The sequence below is a fragment of the Nerophis lumbriciformis genome, linkage group LG14, assembly GCF_033978685.3.
Source record: "Nerophis lumbriciformis linkage group LG14, RoL_Nlum_v2.1, whole genome shotgun sequence".
Lineage (NCBI taxonomy): Eukaryota > Metazoa > Chordata > Actinopteri > Syngnathiformes > Syngnathidae > Nerophis > Nerophis lumbriciformis.
In genome coordinates this window covers 46,937,403-46,951,323 of record NC_084561.2, presented here as the reverse complement: position 1 = coordinate 46,951,323, position 13,921 = coordinate 46,937,403, and the positions used below count along the sequence as shown (strand labels likewise).

The 13,921-nt window shown below is 42.7% G+C and overlaps 1 long non-coding RNA gene across 1 annotated transcript; it reads right to left on the bottom strand.

Annotated features, from left to right (window-relative positions):
• Positions 1-10,537: 10,537 nt before the first annotated feature.
• Positions 10,538-12,252, bottom strand: LOC133616730 (uncharacterized). The gene is made up of 3 exons (XR_009816897.2): positions 11,373-12,252; positions 10,954-11,214; positions 10,538-10,857 (listed from the first exon to the last, which is right to left on the bottom strand). It is a non-coding gene; the product is annotated as an uncharacterized lncRNA (long non-coding RNA).
• Between the last annotated feature and the right edge of the window lie 1,669 nt (positions 12,253-13,921).

Sequence of the window (13,921 nt, the reverse complement as noted above, 5' to 3'; positions counted from 1 at the left end):
ATTTTACAGTCTGCTCTTCAAACTCTTTACTGCAGCAAATGTTCACACTTTAACAATTACAGGCTTGCTGGAATACATATATATATATATATATATATATATATATATATATATATATATATATATATATATATATATATATATATATATATAGTCAAGGTTTCTGTGGTTTATCTGTTATACAGTGCTCAATACCGGAGTAGAGCGGAATATACGATAGGTCAGAAAAAACAGAGAGGCTATATCATCCCTACAAGCCTGTTTGGCAGGTTGCCCTGCTCTTCAGGGGATTTTATTGAAGTGTCTGTGGCTGTTACATATATATATAGTGTACATTACATGGAGGTGTGGCCATTGTTGCACAATAGTGCCTTGCTTCTGTGATGAGACCAGTTGGTTGTGTTTGTTTAAAGTGGACATGCTGGGGTTGTATATAATAAACACGTTTTCTTTATATATGTAACAACCACAGACACTTCAATAAAATATGATATTTTATTTTAAAACATTTTATCGATTAAGAATCATTACAAGAATTGCACTTCATTCAAAAATCTATTTTTTTTACATATATATATATATATATATATATATATTGTTTTATCAATTTTAGATGTTTTTTAATTGATTAAGAATTTTTTTTTTAATACATTTTTTGGTTTTTTTGATCGATTTAGAATCGTCACAAGAGAATTTCAACTCACTCAAAATAAATGTTTTTGATATATATATATATATATAATATAAAATGGATGGATGGATATATATGTTGCAATTCTTACTTGAAGTTGTAACGATTCTTAATCAATAAACATTTGTTTGAATTAATACAACAAATATATTTATTTATATATATGTAAAGTAATCGATTTTCGAATGAATAGCAATTCTTACTTGTAACGATTTTTAATCGATTAAAAAAAATAAAAAAGTGATTCCTATATATATATATATATATATATATATATATATATATATATATATATATATATATATATATATATATATGTTTGTGAAAAGCAGAAAAAGTTAACAACCTATCATTATGTTAAACGCAGTAGTACCTCAACGTATAACTTTATAATTGGTTCTGTGACGGAGCTTGCAACTCAAAACGCCGCCTGCCTAATACATCACAATTTTAACATGCAACATGCCTTTTAAGAAAAAGCCATCTTTTGGGCGACTTCGCTCACTGCTGGTGCTGCAGTGTTCTTCCATCTGGTGTTTTCACCCGCAAGTAAGAGTGTCGTTCCATCTTCGAGCCATTCATTGCGTTTCCACTCCTTCTGATTCTTCATTCATCACTCCAAGCAACGTTTGTAAGTTTTACAATACAACTAAAACAATTCTTACTTACTAAAGCGTCCCATGTGTGATGTCTGTAGGAGTGTTTTCATGCTTGTTTGTATGTGCTATCGAAATAGCACCGTTAGTATTAGCTAATATGCAAACGAGTGTCTGTGTTAGTATTATTAACTTACAATGACATTTTTCTTTTATTGTTTCATTTTCACAAATCCCTCAGTAAATTCCCCAAAACGTCACCGTGGAGTTATTGAGTCTGTTTAGCTGATTGGTGTGCTAGCTTGCACAGCTAGTGGGTCCATGACCATGACTTCTGTTTTGTTTGATCAGCCATTTTACTGCCGTGTCACAGACACTGTTTGGAAACAATTTAGGTATGCAAATAAACACTTTGTGTAAATAACTCATTTCACAACATATATATCTGCGGCTTATGTATGGAAACTATTTTTTTCTTCTCAAATTTAGTGGGTGTGGCTTATATACAGGTGCACTCTATAGTCCAGAAAATATGGTAATTGTGTATTGTCTCCAGTCAAGCACGGTGGTAGTAGATTTATGGTCCGTGGGGTCCATGAGTGCTGTCGGCATTGGGGAGCTGGGGTTCATATACTATGCAGCCAGTCCAGGTACTACTGTATTTGGATGGATCCACTTTTTAATGGCTTGCCAGACACATGGCAACTTTTACTTTTGATTATTTATTATTGATTTGAACATGGCAGCCAGGTGGTCTCTTAATGGTCTCAACAAAAACACCCATGTCTCTTGAGAAAGGACAATTGAGGGCATCCTGAAAAGTAATAGTTTTCAGCTTCTCAGCGTTCCATTCCAACTGTCAATCAGGTCATTATTTGCCTAGTTGTCATTATTGTGTTGTGTCGTGGACACACACACACACACACACACACACACACACACACACAGGTCCCATTGGTTCTATTAAAAGTTGCCCTACAGTAAGTTGTTGTTGTTGTCCTAAGTGGTCCTGGTGCCAGCAGGCAGGAGTGGCGGCTTCGTCCCTGAAGGTCAATAAAGTCTTGTAGAAGTGACAGAGTTTCCCCGCTGACGTTTACAGCCAGAGTGTGATGGCTGCTCATTAGTCCTGATCAATTGTTGGAAGCTTGTGTCCACCCATCTTTGGAAATGAAACAAGCCTTCCAGAGGTCCTTCACCGTGTTCCCGCCAAGAGCAACACCAAAGATTAGAAACGGTGTTGACGGTTTTGCCACGGTCTTTTTCTAACGAGCTGACACACAGAGTGGGAGTGTAGGCTCCACTTTGGTGCGTAGAGTACAACAATGACTTGTTACGTGACAAATGAAACAGATTTATGTCATCTACTCCACACAGTGGTGAGGCTTACGTTAAAGATTATTTTTCTACATTAAAAGACCTCCTTGTGGTCGACAGAACATGTCACGTATAGATTTTGATCTTCCAGTCACTTTTTTGATTGTTTTGAGAGGCGGAGTTGTTAGATGCAAATGAATCTCTCCCCACCACGCTCCTTCACGCTGAGTAAGCATTCGGCCCCGCCCGGAAGCTTTTTTTTGTAGTTTTTTAGCTTTCCTGCTTTTATTGTGCGCTTTGGACACCGTCTTTGGATCGCCAGCAGCCATCGGTTTTGAGTGACTTTCACCACTCCACAACATCCTGGATGCTTTGTTGTCGGCACTAAGTAAGCAAAGAAGGAAACTTGGTTATGTACAAATCTGAAACTACTGGCTTAGGTTAAACTTCTACTTCTAATGCTGGATCCTAATGACACGTTGACGAGATCTACCTATTCACAATCAGGATAACAGGACATCTGCTGATTGGAGTAAGCGTTGGCCTGATCTATCGACAAACTGGAAGATGCTGGCAGCCATTCAAGGTACCCCCGAGCTGCCACAAATGATTGGAGGATGAGGGCGGAACTGTGGACACTCACAGTTTGGTGAGTGTTGCTAACAAGATGAATTTGAGGACAAGAAATAGACAATCAGAGTAAAAGGTTTGAATTAGTTTTTGCTCGCTCAAACACAACCATTCTAATCTCGATTGTTATCCCCGCCTGCGACGTGGCAAGGTCGTTGATTGAAGATGCCCCTCCAAGACAGTGCAGCGGAGGTTGAAACAAACTCCTTCTGTTGTGTGCGGTGGAGAAGGAGACGGCACTGAGACAGAAGCGTCGCTTAGCCTTGGGCGTGTTTATTACAATAAAGGAATGATGTGTGCAAGTAACCCAAATATGTATGGTGCAGCAGGTGTTGAATTTAGCTGAGTGTTACCAATAGTTGTTGAAGGTGCGTGTTGAGGAAGTCTAGAAGGTGCAAGGCAGGTACGGAGGTCCGTGGGCAAGCGAGAGGTCAATGGCAAGGGCGAGGCATCAGAGTCCGTGTCCAGGCGAGAGGTGGAGATCCGGGAAGGCAGCAAGGAGAAATTAGGGAATCCGGAAAGATGAAACACAGCTCGAATCCAGGGAACCAAGAGGAGCTGCAGGGTGACGACACAAGACGATGAGCACGGAGGGCAAGGAAGCATATATGCGAGGAGAGCTAGAGACGTGTAGGGCTTACTGTACAAGACAAGTAGCTACGTTCTGGCCTTAGAACGCATGATCCGCTGGCTTATGAAAGACCTGGAGCTTTCATCAGCGGCAAGTGTGTAGATTGTTGATTGAACGCTCGTGGGCGTGTCCCAACGCCTGCACAGAGGAGCGCACTGCAGACTGTGTGATGGCAGGTGCTTGAGCCATAACACCTTCCCTGTCAACAACACCTGGAAAGATCACCTCTGTTCCTTTGCCACCGCCAGCAGAGCGGCTCCAGGGCTACAGACTTGACACACACCCCTTGGATCATGGCTACATATGCACACACAACCCCCACCCCAAACCCCAAGCCTTGCCACCGCTTCACCTCACGTGGTATGACGGACAACGAAGCAGCGCCCCTAGTGGCTGGCAGCTTCGGGCCGGATGCCTGCCCCCTCCCTTCCTGCTGAAAGTCTTGCAGTTTCTGTGTCAATATCTACCATCCTAGTCACGTCCGTTGTGTCCTTGGGCAAGACACTTCACCCTTGCTCCTGATGGCTGCTGGTTAGCGCCTTGCATGGCCATCAGTGTGTGAATGTGTGTGTGAATGGGTGAATGTGGAAATAGCGCTTTGAGTACCTTGAAGGTAGAAAAGCGCTATACAAGTATAACCCATTTATTTATTTATTTATAATATGAGTATGTGTGCTTATCAGCTATCAAGTTTTTTTTTCTTGGCCCCATTCTGTGGCCCCTCCCCCATAGGAGCCCAGTCTGAGGTCGACTTTTTTTACTCTGTTTCCCTCCTTTTACAGGGTGCCCTAAACGGCGACCCAACACCATTCCGGTTCTGTCTAGCCGTATTATTTGAATGCAAATGTTGCTTTAAAGTAATGACGTTCACTCAGACTCTCAAGCTACAACACAATTGTTTTTACTTCCACTTTGTCTTGCTTTTGCTGTTTTTTCTGTGCACCCCCCTTCCTCCGAATCACAAACACTCTGTTGGTGTATCTTGAAGATGATTATCCACTGAGAGGGAGCTTCTCTAGCTTAACACGCCCAAGGGAGCCTCCTCACCCCCGCCATAATAGACAAGAACAAAAGAAGCAGAGTGAAGGACAGCCAAGAATTCCAGCGAGTTGCAACAAAGAAAAGTGAAATCTTCGACACCTCCTCCCTCTACGCCTCGTGCCGACTTGAGCAGCCATTAAACCTCCGTGCCTCCATTTTCGTCTCGGGCGGGGAGAGAGATGCTGACACATATTGATCATGGTCTGCTTACAGCTGCCATTAATTGGCAGAAGTATCGGTGTAATTATAAGAGCAAACAAGTCTTGTCTCTGCATGAGCAGTCTTGGAAAATTGTAACTGAGGTGAACAATTTCATCAATGATTCTTTTTCTGAGGGTGTCGCGGATGCCAGCATGCTTAGCTGTGAACGCCTTAAGAGCCGCTCTGGACTGCTCAACTCTCAGGAAGTGGTCGTAGGAGCTGGGCAGTGTGTACGGCTGGCTGACCCCTGTTAAACCCCGGATTTCCACAAGCTGGGTCACGGCCATACTTGCCGACCTTGAGACCTCCGATTTCGGGAGGTGGGGGGTGGTGGGGGGCGTGGTCGGGGGTGGGGCCGGGGGCGTGGTTGGGGGCGTGGTTAAGAGGGGAGGAGTATATTTACAGCTAGAATTCACCAAGTCAAGTATTTCATATATATATATATATATATATATATATATATATATATATATATATATATATATATATATATATATATATATATATATATATATGTATGTGTGGGAAAAAAAATCACAAGACTATTTCATCTCTACAGGCCTGTTTCATGAGGGGGGGTACCCTCAATCATCAGGAGATTTTAATGGGAGCATTCGCATACCATGGTTTATATAGGGCACAGAGTGGGTGGGTACAGGCTGGCCTAGGGGCGTGGTGATTGGCTCATGTGTTTCCTAGGAGGTGTTTCCGTCTATGGCGGCATGTTGTTACAATTTCGCTGCGCTTGTTGAGGGATGACAGGTCTGGACGGTAAATAATAAACAGTTTCTCTTTCAAGCATAGGTTGCATCTTTTATTACCACTATTGTAAGGTGTGCTGGATGCAAGAATTTGCCATGTTATTGAATATTCAACATTATTGTCTTTGAGGTCCCAAATGTGTTTGCTGAGTTCTGTGGTATTTCGCAAGTTTTTGTTCCTGAAAGAAGCCTTGTGATTATATATATATATATATATATATATATATATATATATATATATATATATATATATATATATATATACACTTGACTTTCAGTGAATTCTAGCTAGCTATATATATATATATATATATTTTTTTTTTTTTTTTTTTTTTTTTTTATTATATATATATATGTATATCAGTGATGTGCAGTCACTAGAGGCAGGTGAGGCAGGGCCTCACCTGCCATCATGGAAAGAAAAAAAAATGTAAAAAGAAAAAAAAAAAATTAAATTGTTATATGTATCCAGTGATTATACTATAAAGTTATTTTCCATTTAACTTCACCAGTTTTAGATTATTTTTATTCAAAATCGCTGAATTTTCACATTTGCCGTTCAAATACTGAGAAGAGACGGTGCGGTGAACAGCAGCCAGTTGAGGCACGTCACTCAGTGCCTCAACATGGATTGCGCAATGACTCGGCTAACTGCTGGCCTGCTGTGCAGTGAGACCGTATTGCTATATGAATTATATTATACATTTCCATAGTTTAGTTAGCTGAGGTATATAATGTACAGTGTATTTTGTCAACAACTGTATGTGTGTAACGTATTTCTTGTGCTGAGCGATCATAAAACGGCTGCAAAAGACGCACTGGCTGAGGCTCGCCTCCTGCACCCCCGCCGTAGAATTGTTATATCAACTAAAGCCCACACTTAAACTTTCCACGTGCAAGATTGAATCTATTTAAAAAAAATATTTCATAAGAAGCCAAAAAGTGCATAAACAATAAAGTTGGTGTTGGAGGCGTTGTGAATGACTGCAGGGACAAAAAAATAAATAAATTGTTATATGTATCCAGTGATTATACTATAAAGTTATTTTCCATTTAACTTCACCAGTTTTAGATTATTTTTATTCAAAATCGCTGAATTTTCACATTTGCCGTTCAAATACTGAGTTGAGGCACGTCACTCAGTGCCGCAACATGGATTGCGCAATGACTCGGCTAACTGCTGGCCTGCTGTGCAGACTGCAGGTGTACCTAATTCACAACTCCTCCAACACCAACATTATTGTTTTTGCACTTTTTGGCTTCTTATTAAATAACTTTTGTAACCTATTTTCATGGGCTTTCCTCTTTGTGATGTTAAGTTCCTGTTATGCGCTGTTATACAGTATATGCCTTGAGCTCTTATTTTGAAGGCGCTAAGAGCGGAAGTGATGTCACGTTGCGGAGGTTTTTGAAAGAAGGTAAATAAAGTGGTCCTCGTGTAAACTGGAACCTCCGTGTTTGTTATTTTGTAGTTTCATACAGTATAGGCGACATTTATAAACCCTCGGTTACACTTTTTTAAATAGATTCAATCTTGCACGTGGAAAGTTTAAGTGAGGGCTTTAGTTGCGGTGCATGGACTTAATTTCTAAGTAAAGGTAAGACCATAATAACGTTTTTTTTTTATTAAATGTGCTTTTTTGTGTGCTACAGTTTGTATGTGTAAAGTTAAAGTTAAGTTAAAGTAGCAATGATTGTCACACACACACTAGGTGTAATGAAATTTGTCTTCTGCATTTGACCCATCCCCTTGATCACCCCCTGGGAGGTGAGGGGAGCAGTGGGCAGCAGCGGTGCCGCGCCTGTGAATCATTTTTGGTGATTTAACCCACAATTCCAAGCCTTGATGCTGAGTGCCAAGCAGGGAAGAATGCTGGTATGAGCTTTTAAACATAACCCGTTAACTGCTGCCAATCAAATGGTGAATAAGATACTCTTTAGGGTTCATATGTTTGTAAATCTGACTGTGATGAAGTCAGTGCCTCACCAGCCATCAACCTCACCGCACGTCACTGATATATATATATATATATATATATATATATATATATATATATATATATATATATATATAAGAAATACTTGACGTTCATTGAATTCTAGCTATATATATATTTATGTTATTATACATATATATATATATATATATATATATATATATATATATAAGAAATACTTGAATTTCAGTGTTCATTTATTTACACATATACACACACATAACACTCATCTACTCATTGTTGAGTTATGGGTTGAATTGTCCATCCATCCTTGTTATATTCTCTGTCACTATTTTTCTAACCATGCTGAACACCCTCGCTGCTTCGTCTCCTTGTTGGGTGCGCAGTTGTGCACTGCACTCTCTAAAAGCCGTAGATGTTATTGTCACATATGCATGTACAGTAGGTGGCAGTATTGCCATGTTTAAGAGTGTCACAACATTGCTGTTTACAGCAGACGAACTGCTTTATGGTCGAAAACGTGACTGCTGTTGATGTGTGATGTTGCCGCGCTGGGAGGACGTTAATGAAACTGCCTAAAAATAAACCTGGAGGGGGCGTGGCCTCCAGCTCCGCCAGAATTTCGGGAGATTTTCGGGAGAAAATTTGTCCCGGGAGGTTTTCGGGAGAGGCGCTGAATTTCGGGAGTCTCCCGGAAAAGGTTGGCAAGTATGGTCACGGCTGTGGTGCGTAATCGCCATGGTGGCGGACTCGTTCCGTTTTTATTCAAGTCAAGGGGTTTCCACCGCCTGCCGTACGGCACCGCAATGGGGTGTCCGTTCCGGATCCCTGCGCTACATATACACAGAGCTTCTACTTTTGCCGGTCTTCGCAACATGGTGGATCATTTCAGCTAAAATCTGCTTGTGTTAGACAGGAAGTCATGCACAAACACAACATAAATTAGCCGGTTTACTTTCAAAATAAAGTAGTCCGTCTTTAAGGCGAATCGTAGTTTACAATTTGAAACGTCTTAATGGGCGGGGACGAACATGAAGTCAACTTGTCAAAGGTTTTCAGACCCAAATGCTGATTCTGGAGGTCCAAATTTAAAGAATTATATACAGGCATATCCTGGGTTGCTATGTGGGGTCCTTGGTCAAATTTCAGCTGATACGGGTAACGGGTGTAGAAGGATTGTCGTTTGTGGGAGTTGTGTGTGTGTGCAACGCTTGCAAGGGATGAGGTTGCTGTTGTGTTGTTGCTTGCTCAATGTGAGTAGAAAATGGTGGCTTGTCAGCATACCTGTGACCCTGCTTCTTGTCCAAAGTCAGGCGAGATAGAGTCCAGCATACCTGTGACCCTGCTTCTTGTCCAAAGTCAGGCAGAATAGGGTCCAGCATACCTGTGACCCTGCTTCTTGTCCAAAGTCAGGCAGAATAGGGTCCAGCATACCTGTGACCCTGCTTCTTGTCCAAAGTCAGGCAGAATAGGGTCCAGCATACCTGTGACCCTGCTTCTTGTCCAAAGTCAGGCGAGATAGAGTCCAGCATACCTGTGACCCTGCTTCTTGTCCAAAGTCAGGCAGAATAGGGGCCAGCATACCTGTGACCCTGCTTCTTGTCCAAAGTCAGGCGAGATAGAGTCCAGCATACCTGTGACCCTGCTTCTTGTCCAAATTCAGGCGAGATAGAGTCCAGCATACCTGTGACCCTGCTTCTTGTCCAAAGTCAGGCAGAATAGGGTCCGGCATACCTGTGACCCTGCTTCTTGTCCAAAGTCAGGCGAGATAGAGTCCAGCATACCTGTGACCCTGCTTCTTGTCCAAAGTCAGGCAGAATAGGGTCCGGCATACCTGTGACCCTGCTTCTTGTCCAAAGTCAGGCAGAATAGGGTCCAGCATACATGTGACCCTGCTTCTTGTCCAAAGTCAGGCGAGATAGAGTCCAGCATACCTGTGACCCTGCTTCTTGTCCAAAGTCAGGCAGAATAGGGTCCGGCATACCTGTGACCCTGCTTCTTGTCCAAAGTCAGGCGAGATAGAGTCCAGCATACCTGTGATCCTGCTTCTTGTCCAAAGTCAGGCGAGATAGAGTCCAGCATACCTGTGACCCTGCTTCTTGTCCAAAGTCAGGCAGAATAGGGTCCGGCATACCTGTGACCCTGCTTCTTGTCCAAAGTCAGGCAGAATAGGGTCCAGCATACCTGTGACCCTGCTTCTTGTCCAAAGTCAGGCGAGATAGAGTCCAGCATACCTGTGACCCTGCTTCTTGTCCAAAGTCAGGCAGAATAGGGTCCGGCATACCTGTGACCCTGCTTCTTGTCCAAAGTCAGGCGAGATAGAGTCCAGCATACCTGTGATCCTGCTTCTTGTCCAAAGTCAGGCGAGATAGAGTCCAGCATACCTGTGACCCTGCTTCTTGTCCAAAGTCTGGCAGAATAGGGTCCAGCATAACTGTGACCCTGCTTCTTGTCCAAAGTCAGGCAGAATAGGGTCCAGCATACCTGTGACCCTGCTTCTTGTCCAAAGTCAGGCAGAATAGAGTCCAGCATACCTGTGACCCTGCTTCTTGTCCAAAGTCAGGCAGAATAGAGTCCAGCATTCCTGTGACCCTGCTTTTTGTCCAAAGTCAGGCAGAATAGAGTCCAGCATTCCTGTGACCCTGCTTCTTGTCCAAAGTCAAGCGAGATAGAGTCCAGCATACCTGTGACCCTGCTTATTGTCCAAAGTCAGGCAGAATAGAGTCCAGCATACCTGTGACCCTGCTTCTTGTCCAAAGTCAGGCAGAATAGGGTCCAGCATACCTGTGACCCTGCTTCTCGTCCAAAGTTAGGCAGAATAGAGTCCGGCATACATGTGACCCTGCTTCTTGTCCAAAGTCAGCCAAGATGGGGTCCAACATACATGTGACCCTGCTTCTTGTCCAAAGTCAGACGAGCTAGGTTCCAGCATACCTGTGACCCTGCTTCTTGTCCAAACTCAGGCAAGATAGAGTCCACCATACCCCTGACCCTGCTTCTTGTCCAAAGTCAGACAAGCTAGATTCCAGCATATCTTTGTTCATAAACCAGATAAGTGTTAAAAAAAACAAAAATGAATTAATTAATTTCAATCGAACAATTAATCCAGGTTTAGTGATAGAAATCTTACTAAGGAAGCACAGATGTCCGGGACTCAAGCTGCCTCTTTCAGGACACAGAAGAATTCCCTGGCCAGCTGCAGGACATAGTCCATCGAGCGTATCCTGGGTCTTCAACGGGACCTCCTCTGGGCATGCCCGGAATGCCTCACCAGGGTGGCATCCAGGAAGAATCCAGATTAGATACCCGAGCCACTTCAGCGAGCTCTACACTGAGCTCTTCCCGGATGACTGAACTCCTTGGACTATCTCTTAGGTTGAGTCCAGCTGCCCTGCAAGCAAATATATCCCAGCTGCTTGAGTTCATTGTTGCTCTATTAGTCGCTAAACAAAGATCATGAGAATAGTTGGTAGGAACATAGATTGAACAGTAAATCGAGAGTTTGATCTCCTGGCTCAACTTCTGGATTCTTGTTCAACTTTTCTTCACCTTTTTTCTGAGATTCTGGGTCAGTTTTTGATCTCACTTGACAAACTGTTAAAGTTCTGAGATGTACAGTCTGTTTTCCTTCATCCCCTTGCATGTGTCCTTCATGATCCCTTGACTTTTTATAAATGTGACTTTGAGGAGTAACCTCCCAGTCAGACTGAAAGTAAGACTTCAGTTTGTCTCGATTCCTCGCTGGAAATGCTTTTAGCTAAAATGAAGGTTCATAGTCCACTTGTTGCCTGGTGATTGATCCTGGTTTTGTTTCATGAAGTTGCAGCTGCATTCCATCCCTAACAACCGAGCGTGACATGGTTGCTGTCCCTGTCCACCTCTGCCAGCCAAATCCAACATTGAAAGATTTATCTGTTAAATGAGAACCTGTGGTAAACAAGCTAATCTGTTTGGCGGCGCTCTCGGTCATGGCTGAATAAAACATTTGACAGCGCTAAGCTCCTGAATCTTGCTATCTCTCTCCGGCAAAAAGGCTTCGCTCCGCTTCCCTTCGGGCTCCTTCGTTGTTAATCCCAGCGATCGCATTCTTTTCCCCGCTGCAGGGGCGTGGCCAGACTTGTGTCTGCTCTGGCAGAGACTTCATTATATGATTGGCGACAAGCTAATGCAATCATGCACGTCACGTGTCTCATGGCGGCCATGGGAGCAGCACTCCACTTCTCCCGCAGCCTGGCACCTCTCCACTGGTGACAGCTTCTCTCCCACGACTGATCTTGCAAAACCTCCTTTGATTGGAACCACCTACTGCACCACTTTCATCCCAGCCTTGGTTTTGGCCTTCAGGTCCTTCAGGCCAAAGTTTTCTGCTGCTTTGTAAATGTCACGTTCACTCTGCTTTCTTCTTTTTCACTCTGTTGTCGTGTGCAAAGTGACGGTCACACATTTGGGTTTATTTCTGACTGTTGCTCATCATAACCTTCTTTGGTGACTACTCATGATGTTGATGTTGACTCTTTGTGTTGATGATGATGCCAATGTTATTGTTCATGTTAAAGTTAAAGTAGCAATGATTGTCACACACACACTAGGTGTGGTGAGATTATCCTCTGCATTTGACCCATCACCCTCACCCCCTGGGAGGTGAGGGGAGCAGTGAGCAGCAGCGGTGGCCTCGCCCAGGAATAATTTTTGGTGATTTAACCCCCAATTCCAAGCCTTGATGCTGAGTGCCAAGCAGGGAGGTAATGGCTCCCATTTTTATAGTCTTTGGTATGACTCGGCCGGGATTTGAACTCACAACCTACTCATCTCAGGGCAGACACTCTAACCTAATGTTGATGTTGATGTTGATGTTATGTTGATCTTTAGGATGATGTTAATGTTAATGTTAATGTTGATGATGTCGATGTTAATATTGTGTTGATGTTGATGATGATATTAATGTTAATGTTAATGTTATTGTTGATGATGTCAATGTTAATATTATGTTGATGTTGATGATATTAATGTTAATGTTAATGTTGATGATGTCAATGTTAATATTATGTTGATGTTAATTTTAATGTTGATGTTGATGTTGATGTTGATGTTGATGTTGATGTTGATGTTGATGTTGATGTGAATGTGAATGTTGATGTTGATGTTGATCTCTATTACGTGGCTGTCAGGTTTGTCACTGACAGTTTAGTTAAGTTTTGAGTTTTTCCTCTGTCTGTCTTTATTTCCTGTAAGTGCTCTTATTTTGGTTCTATTTCCTGCTTGTCTCCCTAAGTGCTGTGTCCCCTCAGCTGTGGCTGATTGGCACCTGGCCACACCTGCTGTCAATCAGCCAGCTACTATTTAGTCCTGCTTTGCCCTCCAGTCAGTGTTGGAGTATTGATTGTCAATGTAATTAATACTCGTCGTTGTAGCTGTGTCTACTTATGTTCACTCTGCTCCTGTCACAGGAAGTGTTTTTGTTTCTTGTCCACAGTTAGCCTTTGTGCTAGTTTTTTTTCACAGCCAAGTTGGTTCTCCGCTTTGTGCGCGCCTTTTGTTTGTACCCTTTTGTTTGTTCTTGTTTTAGTGTTAAATTAAATCATGTTTTCCTGCACCACGCCTGCCGTCTCTGCAACTTGGGGTTCGTCACCAACACCATGTGACAGTGGCTTCACAATGAAGGGTGTTTATTGCCTTCAACTGCTTTGTTCTTGTCAGAGCGCATACTACTGGTTGCATAAAAACAACCGTGTCATGTCGACTTTGGCATAACTTCCGTATATTATTTTGGTTCACGTATTCTTCTTATTGTCGGAGTCAGAGTGCGTCTTTTCCCATTATGCAAATGGTAGAGTGCCCTCATCTTACGTCATGCTCCATGAAGCAGGAAGTAGTCTGCCATCCATGAAGCAGGAAGTAGTCTGACATCCATGAAGCAGGAAGTAGTCTGACATCCATGAAGCAGGAAGTAGTCTGTCATCCATGAAGCAGGAAGTAGTCTGACATCCATGAAGCAGGAAGTAGTCTGTCATCCATGAAGCAGGAAGTAGTCTGACATCCATGAAGCAGGAAGTATTCTGTCATCCATGAAGCAGGAAGTAGTCTGCCATCCATGAAGC